This window comes from Myotis myotis, unplaced genomic scaffold, assembly GCF_014108235.1.
Source record: "Myotis myotis isolate mMyoMyo1 unplaced genomic scaffold, mMyoMyo1.p scaffold_m19_p_25, whole genome shotgun sequence".
Taxonomy (NCBI): domain Eukaryota; kingdom Metazoa; phylum Chordata; class Mammalia; order Chiroptera; family Vespertilionidae; genus Myotis; species Myotis myotis.
The window spans coordinates 872,682-892,884 of NW_023416330.1; positions in this window are offsets into that span (position 1 = coordinate 872,682).

Sequence of the window (20,203 nt, forward strand, 5' to 3'; positions counted from 1 at the left end):
TCTATTTAGATGGAACATTTAGTCTCATGCAAATTTTTGGGACCATGTTTCCAAAAGAAAGGCAAGCAGTGACAGTACATGGAAAGAGCTACAGGTGAGGTGCATGCCGTGAGTGCGCACGTGTGTGTGCGTGTGTGTGTGCACACGCACGCGCATGCGTGTGTCCCGAGCGGCTCCCCACAGAGCCCCTGCTGTCTGTGCAGGAAATCCCGGGGTGCTGGTTCCCTGGGAGAGGCGTCAGCGACCCCGCAGCCAGCCCAGCAAGCATCTGCCTGCTCCAGCGACGGCTGCGAAGCGAGTGCGTTTACCTCGCCTCCTCTTAGTTTTCCTTTGCTTAATTGTAGGTGATGATTCAAAAAAAGCCTTCACCTGTTTCGCCTGGCTTTCATCTTTTGCAGACAAAGCAGGCCGGGGCCTGGCCTTGATCTGTGCGTGCTTGGGGCCGAGTATGAAAGGGCTGGGTTGCCCCCAGGCTTTTAAGGGTTTTTGGGTTAAATTGATGAACATGTATAATAAATTGACGCTTTGTTGTTTGGCAGTTTTTTTTTTGTATTTGTTATTCTTTTATCAGTTGAGAGATTTGGGGGAGAGCACCAACCCCCACCCCTGTCTCAGATTTGCCCTCAGATGTAATTGACCGAGAGGGGTTTTGATATTACAAATATTTTTGTGTGTTTCTGTTTCTCAAGTAATTAGCCCCAATCCAAGAACCTGAGTGTCTATGTATCTAGTGCTGAAGTCCCAGCAGCGTGGGTGCTGGGCCCGGTGCCCTGCGGCCTTCCTGGTCTCTGCGGAGTGGCCAGACCCCCGTGTGAGTCCCGGGCACCCTCCTGCCATGCGAGGTGCCTGGTGAGCCTCCTCTGCGGGGTAAGGTGCTTTCCCTCAGTCCAGTCTGTAGTTTAGTTAGTTAGCTTGTTTAGAATTTCATTTTGTTCGAAGCAGAAGCAAATGAGCCTGAGAGCGTGTACATGGGGCCTGCTAGCCCGAGGGCTGCCGTGATCAGGAAGGCAGAGCAGCTGCAGCACCTGAGCTGTGAAGTCTGTGCGTGGTCCGAGTCGCACAAGCTGGTCGGGCTGTGAAGACGTGGCCCGCTGGGTGCTCCTGTCCTCGATGGGCCAGTGAAAGGCTACAGCGCAGGGCACCTCTGCTTCTGACCTGGCAGAGTGCAAGCTGCACATGTGTGTGTGCCGCAGGTGTGTGCAGTCTGCACGTGTGTGTGCCTGTAGGCACATGTGTGTGCATGCACGTGTGTGCTCATCTGTGCCTGTACACACATGTGAGTGTATGCATGTGTGTATGCATGTGTGCATGTGCATGTGTGCCTATACGCAAGTGTGTATGCACGTGTGTATGTGTGTGTGCATGTGCACCTATATGCACATGTGAGTGTGTATGCATGTGTGTGCATGTATGCATGTGTGTATGTGCGTGTGTGGCTGTGTGCCGTGTACCCATATGTGCAGGGTGCGTGTGCTGCCGCATTTATTTGGGGTGGAGGAGGGGACTTTTATGAAGCATTTCCTTTTCCCTTCACTGCAGCGGGCACCGTGCCCAGCAGCATGTGGGGCAGCCCGAGAGCACACAGAGCGCGTGTTGACTTCGTGTCCGTCCCCCGGCTTCCATGGGTCGAGGTGATGGGACGCTGCCTGAACTTGCGCAGATGCTCCGCTCCCTCTGCCGCTCTTTGTGAGTAACACCAACTCCCTCCCTTGCACTGCGGCTCACTCTCGTTTCCTTCACGCTGCGATCCAGTCCACTCGTATCTCTGGGAAATGATATGGGAAGGCGAGGCTGGTTCACTCCATCGGATTTAATAAGTTTGGATGCTTTCCAAGCACCAGGCATTCATCATACTTCAATTCGCTGGGTGGTTCACCCACCCGGAGTGTTCGCGTCACAGACAGAAAGCGACCGGCCCTAATGCCCTGTCCTCTCCAACGGCCCTCACCTGGTGTGAAGAAACTCGCTTTGTGTCGAGGGGTCGGGTGAAGACTGGGGGTGGGGAGTTTTACATCCTGGGAAGCGTTTCATGGATGACTTTTCCTCTCCTGTTGGAAAGCTTTGCAGAATTATATGGGAAAGGAATGAGCGGGGCTCGGAACAAGGAAGGATTGGTCCCGCGTGGCAGCGTGCAGGGTTCTGTGCCATCGAGGAGATGGAGAGCAGCATGGCGGACGCTCTCCGTTATGGGGCCTCCTCTCCGGGGAGACAGTGACCTGGGACAGCGACGTGTGCTCTCTCCAGGGGGTGGGTAAGGTGCTCCCTGGCTGAACTGCTTGCTCGATAGAAGGTAGGGCTGCAGGGACACAGACAGAAATGACGATAAAGAACCACTTTCTTTGTCACCAGAGATTCTGGCTCACGCCTCAGACGGGCCTTGCTGGGTCCTTTCTAATGGCTGCTTTCTGTCGCCCGCGGCCCTGTGCCAGAGGCCCTCTGAATTGCTGCCCTGAGTGTGTTTGGGGGGGACGTCTTCCTATTGTCTTGGTGATTGCAGTGCCAAGCCAGAGTGACGCAGGGGCACCTGCTGGTGTCTGTGATGACTCGATGATGTCATCAGCAGAGACCGGCTCTGATGGACAAGGCGGTGGGAGAACAGAGTCTGCCTGTGGGCAGCACTCACCCTCGCCGGCGCTGACCCCGGTCACTTTGATTTGACGTCTGCACAGCATGTGCCCTGTGGACCCTCCTGGGCTGTGAGGCAGGAACACCTGCCAGCCAGCACATGTGCCTGCACCGTGCTCTTGGGATTAATCGCTGTAGGAGACACATGAGACAGTCTATGGTTCCGCAGTCTTATAGGCACCCTCTGTGCCACCTGACGGTGTCAGTGGGGGTGTAGACAGAGTTAAGCACCACTCACACCAGCTGTGGGGCTGGCTGACCGGGTCAGGTGGGTGCAGATGGTGAAGCAGACGCTCCAGAAGGGCTGGCCGGGCCCGGAGATGCTGTGGGAGCGAGGGTGGAAGCCTGCCTCAGTCTCAGGCTGGAGGCCTTGTCTCTTCCTGTCGCTCACAGTCCCTGACTCTCCGTAGCCGCACGCAGTCCTCGGCTGGCCGCTGCGGGCTCCACTGCTAGAGGGCCTTTCTCGGGAGCACGTGTGCGCCTGTTTTATTTCGTTGCAAGAAGACGCCACATACAAGATATTTCAGCTTTAATCTGAGGGTATAATAAAGTACCTGGAGAACAAGTAAGCAAACAAACATGCAGCCAACTAAAAATCCTAATACACAATCCCAGCAACAACACAGCACTGGTAACTATTACGCAGCCAGCTCTGGGCAGTGAACTCCCACTGGACAGAGAGGCCCTATAGCCTCAGAGGCCAACCCCAGAGCACTGCCACCCAGAGGCTGACCCACAAACTGACTCTTTGCTAAACACAAAATAAGGCAGTCTGGGAAACAAATGCGGCTTGCTTTAAAATAAGGACTGTGGTTTACAACACAGAGGAACAGTGTATCGCAGGGAAACTCAACACCCTCCTGAATACCTGGCAGGTCTAAGGCGAGCCACACTGAAGAATAGAAGAACCGAAGGACCTTCACTACTGCAATATTTTTTTTTTCTTTTTTCACCTTTTAACTAAGAAACCATTTTTATTTATTTATTTATTTATTTATTATTTTTTCTAATTTTTTTTTCTTTTCTTCTTTTTTTTCTCTTCTTTTTTCCATCACCTGATTTTACCCTTTTAATTACTACCTTCTTATTTTTAACCAGTATTATTACTGCTACCATTTTACCATTTTTTTTTAAAGTGCCATTTTATTTTCTCTTTATTTTATTTTGGGATTAGTGTTCTCCATTCTATTTTCATCGTTATATTATTGGTTGTTTCTAGTTTGCATTCATCTCCAGGGAGCTGTTGCTGGAATTTGTTAGGATTAATGGCTGTTCTATAGGAGTATTCTCCTCATATAAAAAAGTCTCTTCCCCTCTTCCACTTCATTCTCTCTTTTCGCTCTTTTTTTTCTTTTCTTTTCTTATCTCGCTTTTATTTTCCCCCCTCCTTTTTCCCAATTTCATTTTTGCACTCCTTTTTTTGGTCCCTACTTTTCTTTTCTTTTTTCTCTTTTATCTTTTTCTCTTCCTTCTTCCTTATCCCCTAATTCTCTTAATTCAGGTGGTCACCTTTATTTGGGGTTATTAATATCGTGAATATATTTGTGTATAGTGCCTGGTACGTGGTGCCTTGTTGTGTTGTATTTTGTGCCTTTAAATCAACGCAGCAGATCCAAGCAACAGCAACCTCATGAACACCACACCCTCTGCTGAGGAACAGCAGCTGTACCTGAAACCTCGCCCCACCAGCCAGAAGAGCCACCACAGCTGTGAACAGCACCTACCAGAGGAGCTGCTGCCAACTGAAGAGCAGCTGCTACCGCAACCGCCCGAAGAGCAACCACAGACCAAGGAGTCACTGCCACCAAGGGAGCAGCCACTGAACGACTCAACGTCTAGATATGTCAGTGAGATCAAACATGGGTAGACAAAGAAACCCCCAAAGGAAAGAGAAGGAGGACTCTCCAGAAAAGCAGCTAAGTAATACAGAGGCATGCAACATGACAGATAAAGAATTCAGAATAAGGGTCCTAGAGTGCATAAACCGGATGGAGGAAAAAATCGACAACCTCTGCAAGAAGCAAGACGAAACAGATGAAAAAATCGATAACATATGGAAGAAGCTAGAAGAAACAGATGAAAAAATCAACAACTTAAGTAAAACCCAAGAAGAAATGAAGAGTGATATAGCTGCAATGAAAAACTCCATTGAAAGTATCAACAGTAGACTGGGTGAAGCGGAGGACCGAATTAGTGAATTAGAAGACAAGGAAGCAAAACACACCCAAATTGTACTGCAATTGGAGAAAAAAATGAAAAGACAGGAGGAGAGCCTAAGGGAGCTTTGGGACAACATGAAACGAAACAACATACCAATAATAGGGGTACCAGATCAACAGAAGGATGAACAAGGATTAGAAAACCTATTAGAAGAAATAATATCAGAAAACTTCCCTGAGGTGGGGAAGAAAAAAGTCACACAAGCCCAGAGAGTCCCAAACAAGGTGAACCCGAAAAGACCCACACCAAGACACATCATAATTACCATGGCAAATGTTCAGGACAAAGAGAGAATCTTACAGGCTGCAAGAGAGAGACGGAAAGTTACATACAAGGGATCTCCCATTAGATTGTCAAATGATTTCTCAACAGAAACACATCAGGCCAGAAAAGAATGGACGGAAATTTACAAAGTGATGCAAAGCAAAGGACTGAATCCAAGAATACTCTATCCAGCAAGGCTATCATTCAAACTTGAAGGGGAAATAAGAAGCTTCACAGACAAAAAAAGGCTAAGGGAGTTGATCACCACCAAGCCAGCAATGCAAGGAATGCTAAAGGGACTGGTATAAAAATAAGAAATAAAAAGCTCAGAAAGAAAACAGCCACACAAAAACAGAAATGGCTACAAACAAGTACCTTTCAATAATAACTTTAAACGTAAACGGACTAAATGCTCCAAACAAAAGACATCGAGTGGCTGAATGGATAAAAATACATGACCCATACATCTGCTGTCTACAAGAAACCCACCTCATTAGAAGGGACTCACACAGTCTGAAAGTGAAAGGATGGAAAAATATCTTTCAGGCAAATGGAAAGGAAAAGAAAGCTGGGGTAGCAATACTTATATCGGACAAAATAGACCTCAAAGTGAAGGCCATAACAAGAGATAAGGAAGGCCACTTCATAATACTAAAGGGATCAATACAACAAGAAGATATAACCCTGGTAAACATATATGCACCCAATGCAGGAGCACCCAAATTCATAAAAAAACTCCTGGAAGATATCAAAGGAGAGATCGACAACAATACAATCATAGGAGGGGACTTTAATACACCACTAACAGCACTGGATAAGTCCTATAGACAAACAATCAGCAAAGGTACAGCAATCCTAAATGACTCACTAGATCAGATGGACTTAATAGACATCTTCAGAACACTTCACCCCAAAGCCAGGGAATATACGTTCTTCTCAAGTGCTCATGGGACATATTCAAAAATAGACCATATATTGGGTCACAAGCAAAGTATCCCCAAATTCAAGAAGATTGAAATCATAAAAAGCGTCTTCGCAGACCACGATGGCATAATATTAGAAATAAACTACAATAAAAACAACCCAAAATACTCAAACACCTGGAAGCTGAATAGCATGCTATTAAATATTGATTGGGTTACCAATGAAATCAAAGAAGAAATTCGAAACATCCTGGAAACTAATGACAATGAAAACACAACAATCCAAAACCTATGGGACACAATGAAAGCAGTCCTGAGAGGGAAGTTTATAGCTCTACAGGCCTATCTCAAAAAACAAGAAAAAATGGTAGTAAATCATCTAACTCTACAACTCAAAGAATTAGAAAGAGAGCAACAAGAAAACCCCAGAGTGAGCAGAAGGAAGGAGATAATAAAGATTAGAGCAGAAATAAATGACATAGAGACCAAAAAAACAATACAGAAAATCAATGAAACCAAGAGCTGGTTCTTTGAAAGGATAAACAAGATTGACAAACCTCTAGCCAGACTCACCAAGAAGCAAAGAGAGAGGACCCAAATAAACAAAATCAGAAACGATAGAGGCGAAATAACAACAGACCCCACAGAAATACAAATGATTGTTAAAAAATACTATGGACAGCTCTACTCCAACAAACTAGACAACCTGGAGGAAATGGACAAATTCCTAGAAAAATACAACATTCCAAAACTCAATCAGGAAGAATCTAAAAATCTCAACAGGCCAATAACTATGGAAGAAATTGAAGCAGTCATCAAAAAGCTTCCAGCAAACAAAAGCCCAGGACCAGACGGCTTCACAGGGGAGTTTTACCAAACATTCAAGGAAGAACTAAAACCTATCCTCCTCAGACTACTACAAAAAATTCAAGAGGAAGGAACACTTCCAAGCTCATTCTATGAAGCCAGCATCACCCTAATACCAAAACCAGGTAAAGACAACACAATGAAAGAGAATTACAGGCCAATATCCCTCATGAACATAGATGCCAAAATCCGCAACAAAATCTTAGCAAATCGGATCCAGCAGTACATCAGAAAGATCATACACCATGACCAAGTAGGATTTATCCCAGGGATGCAAGGATGGTACAATATCCGCAAATCAATAAACGTGATACATCACATAAACAAATTGAAAGAAAAAAACCACATGGTCATATCAATTGATGCAGAAAAAGCATTTGACAAAATTCAACACCCATTTTTGATAAAAGCTCTCAGCAAGGTGGGAGTAGAAGGATCATACCTCAACATAATAAAAGCCATATATGACAGGCCCACAGCCAACATCATACTCAATGGACAAAAACTAACACTATTTCCCCTAAGAACAGGAACAAGACAGGGATGCCCCCTCTCACCACTCCTGTTCAACATAGTACTGGAAGTGTTAGCCATTGCAATTCGGCAAGAAGAAGAAATAAAAGGCATCCAAATTGGAAAAGAGGAAGTAAAACTGTCCTTATTTGCAGACGACATGATATTATACATACAAAACCCTAGAGACTCCATCAAAAAGCTACTGGACTTAATACATGAATTTGGCAATGTAGCAGGATACAAAATTAACCCCAAGAAATCCGAGGCATTTCTATACACCAATAGTGAACTTTCAGAAAGAGAGATTATAAAAACAATCCCGTTTACCATCGCACCAAAAAAATTAAGCTACCTAGGAATAAACTTAACTAAAGAGGTAAAAGACCTTTACTCAGAAAACTACAGGACGTTGAAAAAAGATATAGAGGAAGACATAAACAGATGGAAGAACATACCGTGTTCATGGATTGGTAGAATCAACATCATTAAAATGTCCATACTACCCAAAGCAATCTATAAATTCAACGCACTTCCCATTAAAATACCAATGGCATACTTCAGAGATCTAGAACGAACTCTCCAAAAATTCATCTGGAATAAAAAAAGACCCCGAATAGCTGCAGCAATCCTGAAAAAGACCAAAGTAGGTGGGATCTCAATACCAGATATCAAGTTGTATTACAAAGCCACTGTTCTCAAAACTGCCTGGTACTGGCACAAGAATAGGCATATAGATCAATGGAATAGAATAGAGAGCCCAGAAATCGGCCCGAACTAATATGCTCAATTAATACTTGACAAAGGAGGCAAGAACATACAATGGAGCCAAGATAGTCTCTTCAATAAATGGTGTTGGGAAAATTGGACAGATATATGCAATAAAATGAAACTAGACCACCAACTTACACCATACACAAAAATAAACTCAAAATGGATAAAGGACTTAAACGTACGACAGGAAACCATAAAAATTTTAGAAGAATCCAAAGGCAACAAAATCTCAGACATATGCCGAAGCAATTTCTTCACTGATACAGCTCCTAGGGCACTTGAAACTAAAGAGAAAATGAACAAATGGGACTACATCAAAATAAAAAGCTTCTGCACAGCAAAAGAAACCATCAACAAAACAACGAGAAAACCCACTGTGTGGGAAAACATATTTGCCAATGTCATATCTGATAAAGGCCTAATCTCCAAAATTTATAGGGAACTCATACAACTTAACAAAAGGAAGATAAACAATCCAATCAAAAAATGGGCAAAGGACCTAAATAGACACCTTTCAAAAGAGGACATTCAGAAAGCCAAGAGACATATGAAAACATGCTCAAAGTCACTAATCATCCGAGAGATGCAAATCAAAACAACAATGAGGTACCATCTCACACCTGTCAGACTGGCTATCATCAACAAATCAACAAACGACAAGTGCTGGAGAGGATGTGGAGAAAAAGGAACACTTGTGCACTGCTGGTGGGAATGCAGACTGGTGCAGCCACTATGGAAGACAGTATGGAGTTTCCTTAAAAAACTGAAAATGGAACTCCCATTTGACCCTGTGATCCCACTTCTAGGAATATATCCCAAGAAACCAGAAACACCAATCAGAAAGGATATATGCACCCCCATGTTCATAGCAGCACAATTCACCATAGCTAAGATCTGGAAACAGCCTAAGTGCCCATCAGTAGATGAATGGATTAGAAAACTGTGGTACATCTACACGATGGAATACTATGCTGCTGTAAAAAAGAAGGAACTCTTACCATTTGCAACGTCATGGATGGAACTGGAGAGCATTATGCTAAGTGAAATAAGCCAGTCAATGAAGGAAAAATACCACATGATCTCACTCATTCATGGATAATAGAGACCATTATAAACTTTTGAACAATAATAGATACAGAGGCAGAGCTGCCTCAAACAGATTGTCAAACTGCAGCAGGAAGGCCGGGGCGGGGTGGGGGGCAGGAGGTCGGGGGGTAAGAGATCAACTAAAGGACTTGTATGCATGCATATAAGCATAACCAGTGGACATAAGACATTGGGGGATAGGGGAGGCTAGGGGACTGTCTAGGGCGGGGGGATAAAATGGACACATATGTAATACCCTTTGTAATACTTTAAGCAATAAAAAAAAAAATCCTAATACAGCAGGCAGTTCATGATCTTACAGCAATCGATTAGTATCAGGCAAGTTACTTATCTGGGAGATTGCTCTCACCTCTCTTTTTAAAAAAATTATTTTTTAAATTTATTTCAGAGAGGAAGGGAGAAGGAGAAGAGATAGAAACTTCAATGATAAGAGGGGATCATTGATCGGCTGCCTCCTGCACTGGAGATTGAGGTGGCAACCCGGGCATGTGCCCTGACTGGAGCTGAACCATGGCCTCCTGGTTCATAGGTTAACGCTCAACCCCTGAGCCTGTGGCCAGGCAGCCTCCCTTTTGGATGTGTCATGCTTAGACAGAGTCTATCCTGAGAGAGTATGGCCTCGAATAGGTGGCTATCTGCTTCAAGTTGTGTGAGTGTCTAAAATTCCCGCTGGCCTCAGCACTGATGCTCAGGGTTTAGGATATGTTTAGCTGGGGTTGTTTTATCCACTGGTCATAGATAAACACATCTGTGCATGCTCGCACACACAGGCCCAGCATTTGTTTGGGACCATCACACGGTAGACGCTATGGCACTGCTCCCAGTGCTGACGCCGGTGGCAGGCTGCCCCTTAGGAAGCGGACAGTTTGTACAATGGCTGCAATCTTTCTTGGAAAACATCTTAATGAGCATGACCTCATCCTGCGAAGTAAGTTGCGCTGTCTGACTCATTCCCTCAGCATAAACTGGAGAGTATTTATGGAATGCCGTACGATCCAGGCTCCCTTGGTGGTGGTGGTGGGGGGGGGGGTAAGGGGGGATAGGGGGAGTGTGTGTGGGGGGGTGGGGCACAAGAGCAGGGAGCTGCATTCTCTTGGGAGGAGCCAGGGCAGCCATGTGGGGTCAGCACAGGGACGAGTGTAGGGCGATGAGGTAGGGAGCAGTGGGAAGGCTGACACTCGGTTGTGGCCAGAGAAGTCCCTGCTGATACAGGGCATGTGTCGAGGCCTGAATTCAGTGACCGAGTGGAACCTGGAGGCACCTGAGGGAAAGAACAGTCTAGAAGGAAGAGGAAGCATGAAGACTTGAAAAGTGTGCTGATGTGTTCAGAAAACAAACACTGTTCTCTGATGGCATATATTGTCTGTATGAATAGATTTTTAACTTAACCAAGATTTTCAAGTATAAATACATTGCATCCACCCTCGTTATGTGTGTGAGGGCTGAGACGGGTGTATCTGTGTCTGGGCTTTAACAATGTTTAGCCTAATGGTGGATCATAACAAGTGCTTGACAAATGCAGGCTAACACGAATGGACCCAATGATTAAAATATTTACATTAACATTAACTGTAATGTGAAGGGTATGTCGTGGATATACTAGTAGAACAGTTTCCAAGATAAAGAAAAAAATATTCGGCCGTCTCAACCTTTTTTGTTTAGTTGCCTTTCCATTAAGATTTTATGTAGGCCCTGGCTGGGTTGCTCATTGGTTAGAGCATCATCCCCATACTCTCAGGTTGCAGGTTTGATCCCCAGTCAGGGCACATCTACTTCATGGATGGGGAGACCCTCATCTACCTCATGGAGGGGGAGACCCTCATCTACCTCATGAGGGGAGACCCTCATCTACCTCATGAGGGGAGACCCTCATCTACCTCATGGGGAGGAAACCCTCATCTACCTCATGAGGGGGAGACCCTCATCTACATCATGAGGGGAGACCCTTATCTACCTCATGGGGAGGAAACCCTCATCTACCTCATGAGGGGGAGACCCTCATCTACATCATGAGGGGGAGACCCTCATCTACATCATGGAGGGGAGACCCTCATATACCTCATGGGGAGGAGACCCTCATCTACCTCATGGGGGGGAGACCCTCACCTACCTCATGGGGAGGAGACCCTCATCTACCTCATGGGGTGGAGACCCTCATCTACCTCATGGAGGGGGAGACCCTCATCTACCTCATGGGGGGGAGACCCTCATCTACCTCATGGGGGGGAGACCCTCATCTACCTCATGGGGGGGAGACCCTCACCTACCTCATGGGGGGGAGACCCTCATCTACCGCATGGGGGGGAGACCCTCATCTCCCTCATGGGGGGGAGACCCTCATCTACCTCATGGAGGGGGAGACCCTCATCTACCTCATGGAGGGGGAGACCGTCATCTACCTCATGGAAGAGGAGGAGACCCTCATCTACCTCATGGGGGGAGACCCTAAGCTGGGCAAGCTCTGTACTCTGTAGAGGAAAATGCAAATGCAGAACCCCTTGTTCAAGAGTGATGAAAGTTCAGGACAGGACAGCCAGGCCCAGTGTGGAGCCAGGCGTGGAGCCATCTAGGTGAGGCCTGTATAAACCTGCACCCCAGATGGCAAGCCCTTGGCTCAGCTGCCTCACCCATGAGGCGTGCTCCTGAGCTGGTGTCTGCTGGGGGAACCCTGTGGATTCATAGGTGGTCCCTTGAGAAGGGGTGTCTCTTTCCAGTGTCCCCCTCCCGTTTGGAGGTTTGTAAGGCGCAGCTATAGGGTTAAGCCTCAGACTGACCTACTGGCAAAGCCACAAACAACTCCCAGCTTAGAGGGCACAGTCCTCTTAGCATAATTAGGCTTGACCTTATGATGCTCCCTAGATCTTATCTGGGAAGCTAATGGGCTGAGGGTGATGTAGCAAGTGCTGCCAAAACAAGTGAAATTCACAAGAACATTGCAACTATGGTGACCACTACCTTGTTTACCTCTGGCTATAAAATAAAGGCTCAGCTTGCCTTCTGGATCTCTTTCTGTGGCCTCAGCCAAGAACAGGAAGATAGACCCAGCTATTCTCTCTGTCTGTCATTTCTTCATCCTTCACTGTCCTCACTCAGGCTTGCGGAACCCTTGGCTGAGCTGGCTCGGCACAGAGGTTGTCTTGGGACCTCTGCTGCCCGGCATCCGCCTGCCCTGAGTGCAGAGGCCAGCGCACCCCAAGGCTGGGGAATGCCGCAGCCGTGGTGGCCCCAGGGCGGGTCGCACCTGCTGAGCGCACTTGGGCCATGCACCTCCCAGAGGCCACTTCCCGGCAGAATGGGCAGGAGCCCCTTCTTGCCCCAGCCTCCAGCCCCAGAGCACATGCAGAAGGCAGCGTGGGCAGAGCGGGTTCTGCTGGGGCCCAGTGGGGACCCTTCCTTAGAACCTGAGGGCCATAGAGAGGGCGTCACGGCGGAGGCTCCCAGGCGTCCCTGTGGGAGTGGGGGAGGGGTCAGTGAGAAAAGCCTTCGCTTGGAAACTGCACAGACAGAACAAGCTACACTGTGAGGAGGAAGTGGACTGGGCGGCCATCACTCTTCTGTGCAGTCCTCTGGGGGATAGTGAAAATGCCCCCAGCCCGGCCGGCGTGGCTCAGTGATTGAGTGTTGACCTATGAACCAGGAGGTCACAGTTTGATTCCCGTCAGGGCACATGCCTGGATTGTGGGCTGGATCCCAGTGTGGGGCATGCAGGAGGCAGGCGATCCATGATTCTCTCTCATCATTGATGTTTCTATCTCTCCCTCTCCCGTCCCCTCTGAAATCAATAAAAATATATTAAAATTCCCCCAAATTTCACTGAACATGACACCACCAAGTACCAGCTGAGGAGGCGCTATGTCCATCACCATCAGGCTGTCTCAGGCTCCAGTTCTCTAGAGCAACAGCCAGGTCTCCTGGTTCTAAAGGTCTAGGAAGAGCCTCCATGTTCTTGGAGACCAGTGTGTGATGTGTGTGTGTGTGTGACTGATGGGAAGCTACACGTTAAAAACTGCGGCTCTAAAAGATAGCCCGCAACCATCCTCTAGGAAGGCATGCTGCATCCCTTCCTTGGGATGTTACAACTTTTGTTGTTGTTTTTAATCCTCACCCAAGGATGTTTCCTCCTCCTCAGTCCTCCCCATTGAATTTTAGGGAGAGTGGAAGGGAGGGGGAGAGAAAGAGAAACATTGATGTGAGAGAGACACATCGATTGGTTGCCTCCGGTACCCAACCCGGATCAAACCTGCAACCAAGGTACGTAACCTTGACAGGAATCGAACCCAAGACCCTTCAGTGTTCAGGCCGACGCTCTAACCACTGAGCAACTGGCTGGGGCAGAATTCACAACTCTTTACTGTACTTAATAAAGTGGCATGTTTTTCTAAATAATTCTGCACATAAAAATTATTATAGTCTGAACACGACACTCTTCTTACTAATCTGGGCCAGAGTCGGATTTTCCCAGCAGCTGCTTAGATTGGTCAGGATGTTCAAACGGGACCAAGAAAAATAATGAGGCCGTGCGTGACGGCAGCCAGGCGCGTGAAAGCTCCGGCACCCTCCCGCACCACACACCGCAGCCCCGGGAGAACGGCTCGGCCAGCAGGCTCCCCGCCACTTGCGCCTGGTTGCGGAGCCCCTCGGAGAACTCGACCTGGTCCGCAGGGGACCCCATGGGCCTGGGCCCAGTCGTGGGGGACACCTAGGCTTGCCTGTTCTCCTCCGAGGGCGCTGCTGTCTCCGGTCACTTTCCTTTCCAAGCCCTGCTTTACTGGCAAAGCACAATTGATAGGAAAACCTGTCAGGAATCTTTCAAGACATTTCATGGAATTTATGTTCCCACCATCAACCTCTGACTCAGACAGAAATGGTTAACTGGGAAATTTGAATGATCTTACTATTGATTTAAGCCTTTAAATGGTCTTTTGGATGTTTTATCCTAATGCCATCATGAGACGCAGAAGGGCAGAAATGATTTTCTAATTTATGAAATTCCTACATTAAATGGCATAGCCAACGTGGAGACCCAGTCCCTTTTATATTTAACTTGTGCTTTAACGTTTGTGCATTTTTTAAAAAGACAAGTTGGGTGCTCGTCCTATGACGGATGCCCGGCTGGATTCATGCTTCTGGAGTGGAATCAAAAACCCGTGACTTAGCAAGTGACAGCCAACAATGTCGTCTAACTGGTGATGTTGCCCAAACTAAAAATAATCATTTCTAGTGGCTGTCCTTTGGCTCCTCGGTGGGTGGTGTCACCTCCTCTATTAAAATAAGTGAGTGACTCGGCAGAGCTCACTCAGGTCCCCTGTTGGTCATCGCAGGAGAAGGGCATGGGGGTCCTGAAAGGAAGAGCTGGACGCTGATAACTTCAAGACAAAGATACCACTGCCCGGCTTGTTTGGCACAGAACTTTATGGCTTCAGGAAACTGCACACACTCACAAACACCGACTCCGCCCTGGGCTCCTGCTTCTCCCTCCCCACGGTGGCCCGTACACGAGGTGGGTTCTTTGCCTTTGTAACAGAGCAATCCTTGCCATCCACGTGGCTAACGTCTCTCAGCCTCGGTAGCTCCCTCTGGCGCGTGGAAGTCTGGATGACATGGCTGGTCTTTAGTCCAGGCCAGTGCTGACCAGTCACCGTCCCCAGCATTACGTCCATTTGAAAGAGAGACAGCACCCTGTAACCTGAGCCATAGCCGTTGGACCCTCAGAGGAGTGAATGTGCACAATTCTGCCCAACATTATGCCCGTCAGGCCAGTGAAGCACAGCCACATGTAGGTTGAATTTGCAACTTTGGGGGAAGTTCCGTTGATAGAATCACATTGCTCAGGGCCCCTACAGCTCTGTCCCAGGACAGCGCTACCTTCCTCTGAGCTGGTGTATCTACCTCAAATAAGGAGGACGTAACTTAACTCCAGGCATACTGCAGGAAGTCTGTCTGTCTGTCCATCCATCCATCATCCATCCATCCATCCATCCATCCAACCATCATTCGTGGTGGCTCATTGTTTAGAGCATTGGCCTGAGCACTGAAGTATCTCAGGTTTGATTCCCAGCCGAGGGCACATACCTGAGTGCGTCTCTCTGTCTTTCTCCCTTCCCTTCTTTCTCCCCCCACCACACTTGTTATTGCATTCATTGGTTGCTCCCTTCCCTTCTTCCCACGCTCTCTAAAAATCAATGGGGAAAATGTCCTCGGGTGGGATTAGCAACAACAACAACAACGAAAGTCCATGGCTGTCAGCTGTTCTTATGTGAGACTTCACTCTTGCTAGTGCTACTACTACCTGACTAGCAAAGGATTGGCAGGCACATCATTCATTTTTATCCAAATAGTATTGAGTCCCTGCAAACAAAACAGAGGCAGCCCTTGCCCTCATAAACCTGCAGTCAAGCCACCAAGATTGAATAGCATTATGGAGAAGCAAAGAATGCTCATCTCAGGGATGGGGCCTCGAGCAAGCCGACCTGGGAGACGGAGGCCTGGGTGGGGAGGTGTCTGTGCAGTGAGGGTGGGGAGGGTGTACTCAGAGGGCGTGCCGGGCCTCTCCCAGCAGTCCTGCTGGTGTGGACCCAACCCCACCCCGTGTCCCGTGGAGCCTGGGCTGACCTCTGAGGCCGCATGGTCCTGGTTCATACTTGCTGGTGCTCTGCCTAGTAGTATTGTTGGCATTTTCTCTTCAGGCACAGAGGTATCTTTTTGCACCCAAGAACAGGCCCCTAAAATGTTTCATAAATACTTATTGCAAAGCAACTCTTATTACTTGAAAAATATAGTACTTAAACAGCACATATTTTTGGTAGAAGATTCAGAGAAGCAAATAAGAGGAAATAAAATTCACCCATAACTCCACTAGAAAGAGAAACTTCTTAAACATTGAGGTGCAGTAAAAACCCAGCTGGCCTTCCAGGCATTTGTCTCTCATGTAACTAGAGCATATGTATACAGGCATACATATGCATATATATGTATATTTATAAGCATAGCTGTACATATTCATATATAGCCACACAGGACACATATTTATAAACTACAAATTACTATTTTGTAAATTTTGCTTAATAATATATTATTAGCATCTTTCTATGTTAATATATATTTTTCTACAGCATTTTAGAGTTTGTTGCTTGTCATTGTAAACATGTGTAAAAATATTTCAGAAGATGCAGAAGTTCTAAGAAAGAAATTAAGAGCATTCATAATCTGATCATTCAGACATGGCTTTTAATGTTGAGATAGATTTATTTCACTTCATGGCTAGCCCATAATGTAGCTGAACAATGGCCACTGCTGGACACCAACACTGTTTTTATTTTTTTCTGTTAAGATTAATGCTGTGATAAGAGCCACATGGCCGAGTCTTTGCACCCACCCTACATTCTTTCCTGAAGATGGGTCCTTAGAAGTGAAAGGGCAGCTCAGTGAATGTGTGCCATTTAAATGCTTATTGGGAAAAACTTCAAATTTCCTCCATCAAATTTCCCATCAAATGGTTCACCATTTACACGTTCACCAATATTTTATGAGTATCCCTACACTAGGTCATTGGGATTGTCTTTTGAAGAGTGTATTTCTATTTCTTCTGATACAAGGACCATACACAGGGAGGGGGAAGGAGGCGCTACTGTGTGTATGAACAGTGACACAGTAACTGAAGCACAAGAGTCAGCTCTGCTTTGCTCAGTAGCCACCCCCATTTTTTTTGCTTTTTGTTTTTGTTAATCCTCCCCCGAGGGTATTTTTCTATTGATTTTTAGAGAGAGTGGAAGCGAGAGGGAGAGACACAGAGAGAGAAACATCGATGTGAGAGAAATACATCGATTGGTTGCCTCCTGCAGGAGCCCTGACCAGGGCCTTGGCTGGGGAGGAGCCTGCAACCAGGGTACGTCCCCTTGTCCAGAATCGAACCCGGGACCCTTTGATCCACAGGCTGACACTGTTCCCACTGAGCCACACTGGCTAGGGTGCCTCCTTTTTGTTTTTAAGAACTTGTTCACTCCCCCAATAACATCTTGAAGGGTCCAAGCGCAGGTGCTCGCCCTGAGCTTGGCGGGAGGGTCCAGGCTAGGTCTCCGCCAGCGGCGGGCGCCCCTTTTCAGTGGTTCTTCCTGAGCATCCAGACAACGGGACGTTTTAACTTTATGAATCTTTTTTTTTCTTCAAGCGCAGGGAGACTGGGAGTAGCAAATAGTTCAAATTAATCAGGCAGCTACAGTAGCACCAAGTGTCAGTCCACGTGGTGTATTCCGATGTTGCCCTGGCCACCCTTTGATCCCACGTGAGTGCGTGGTGCAGAGGCCCCAGGAGGTGGGGAGGAAGAGGCTGTAGGGGGAGAGGCTGTGGGGGGAGAGGCTGTGGGTGGAGAGGCTGTAGGGGGAGAGGCTGTGGGTGGAGAGGCTGCATGGGGAGAGGCTGTGGGGGGAGAGGCTGCATGGGGAGAGGCTGTGGGGGGAGAGGCTGCATGGGGAAAGGCTGCAGGGGGTGAGGCCCCAGTGGAGAGGCTGCGGGATGGGGGAGGCTGTGGGTGGAGAGGCTGTGGGTGGAGAGGCTTTTGGGGGAGAGGATGTGGGGGGAGAGGCTGTAGGGTGGAGAGGCTGCGGGATGGGGGAGGCTGTGGGTGGAGAGGCTTTTGGGGGAGAGGATGTGGGGGGAGAGGCTGTAGGGTGGAGAGGCTGTAGAGGGGTGGAGAGGCTGCAGGGGGAAAGGCCCCAGTGGAGAGGCTGCCGTAGCTGCACGCGCCGTGGGCCCCATGCTGCCTGTGATGAAAGGTTGGCAGCATCTTCACTTGGTCAAGGTGAACCACGCCCACCAGTCACTTGCTCAGGGCTCAGAGCTGCAAATATGAGAGTAGAGGCTTTAGTCCAATGGGGGGGCAGCGGATGTGCCCGTGGCCTCGGTGCGGTTGCTGTGGGTCTGGGCGCCCGCAGTCACTAGGGGGTCGTAAAGGACGCTGACAGTGAGGCCGTCTCTCTGAGTAGGTCGGAGATCTGGGAGCAGGATGTCATGTCTGTGAGCAGGATGTTGGCTTGAGGAGAGACATGGGCCTGTGATTCCTGTTGCTGACAATGCAGAGCCCAGGACCCAGCCCTCCCTCCATAACAGCCCCCCTGACTGGAAGGAAGTGATTTTGAAGGAGATCAGCCTGCGCCCCAGTCTTTCCTGTCTTGTCCCGTCTCTGCCTTCGTTTCGCTCCCTGACTTCTGACAGTTCCTTGGGCCGCATGTCAGAACCACCTGAGGTTTTTCTTCAAACTCCGCAGTCCAGGCTGCACCCCCAGCTGTCAGCTTTGCTGGGGGCGGCAGGGGGGGGGGGCTGGGCCAGTATTTAGAACGACTGCAGGTGACCCACGCAGCCCGGCTGCAGAGCCTGGGGCCACACACCTCCCCACGCCACGGGCAGTGTGTCCCGCAAAGCTCGCCCTAATGGGGATCCTGGGGAAAGAACCTCTAACATTTTGTTACTAAACTCACCATCCATAACTACAAACAATGTCACCCACTCGACCGCAATCTTTGGTAAACTAGGAGGCCAGGAGGAGTGATGTTTAAATACTTTTTGCTGCATGAGAACTTGTTGCGTCTCCTACATCTGGGATTTTCTGTCATCATCCGTCTCTTGTTTTTCTCAACCACAGTCACCTCTTAGTTAAGTGTTTCCCTACAGGCACTCCAAGCCCCTCAAGTTGGGGTCCCTCCTCCTTTTATCTCTGTGTTTGCAGGGACTAAAGTCGCAATCTTCTCTTTCATGGGCAGCACTGCCTTACTCTGAGGCACCATGTACTGCAGCCTGGGCGCGCGCACGCTTTGGAGCCCGAGCTCCATGAAATGAATCGGTGCTGACCCCTGGCCCGCGGCTGGGAGGAAGTGTGGTCCTGGGACCGAGGGGCCTCGTGGCTCTGGGAGGGGTGGCCGGGATGGTCGCAAAGCTTCTCCGCCTGATCCCCGAGGGCACCGAGGCCTGCAGAGGCCAGGGAACTTGTCCACGCTCATAAGTCAGCCAAGTTCATGTCCTGGGGCAGAGAATAAAGTATCGATGGCAGGGAGTTTGAAACTGAACTGAAATGAGGTTTCTGGATTAGCCGTGGACTCCAGTGCCCGGCGCCCCTCCCTGTGGACAGGCGCGCGGGTTCTTTAGAATAAGGGCTCATTTCGCAATGAGCTTGACCCAGAGAAAAATGGCAAAAATGAGTGGCACAAAAATGAATTTTCTATTTTTTATGGATCAAAAGCTAATTTTAGATTTTGGTGCCGCTCTAACAGGCTATTTCTGGCTCATGCTCATTGCTCCCTTTTATCGGCTCTAATTGTAGACTTGAGCTTGGAGAAGAAACTTGATAAGTTGGAACTTTTAGGCTTGAAAGAGGAAACTTGAATGAGACAATTTACAAGTAGTGACCGGGGAACTCAGGAGTGTAGGAATACATTCGCAGGTTATTACTCCTGTAAAAGTCACTCTTCACTTTCTGCCCAGCCTCTCAGGCTGGCGCGCCTGCTCTGGGCTGGCTTCCTGCAGTCGCAGGACCATAGCTGACACTTACCCAGAGTGCACTGCTTCCGCCCCCCCCCGCCCCCAGCGACCACTTCCTTCCATCTTCCTGGCTCCTGAGAGCTCGCCCAGCTCCCGTGCTGTTTAAACACACAAACGCGAGCCTGCTCAGGGCCTTTGCACGTACTGTCTCCATTCTGTGTGAGAGCCTTCATCTCATTCCATGTGTGGTTCCCATTGCCTTTGGTCCCTCCCCTTCCTTCCAGTGTGGACCGAGCTCTCGACCTAAATGACACTGCTTTCCACGCCTACCACCTCTCCGTTCAGCATTGGGTTCCGTGTCTGCTTCTTAGAGCAGCCTCATCCAACCAGGGCACGAGCTGGACACCCAGGATTCGTCCTCAGCACTTCCCATCGCTACT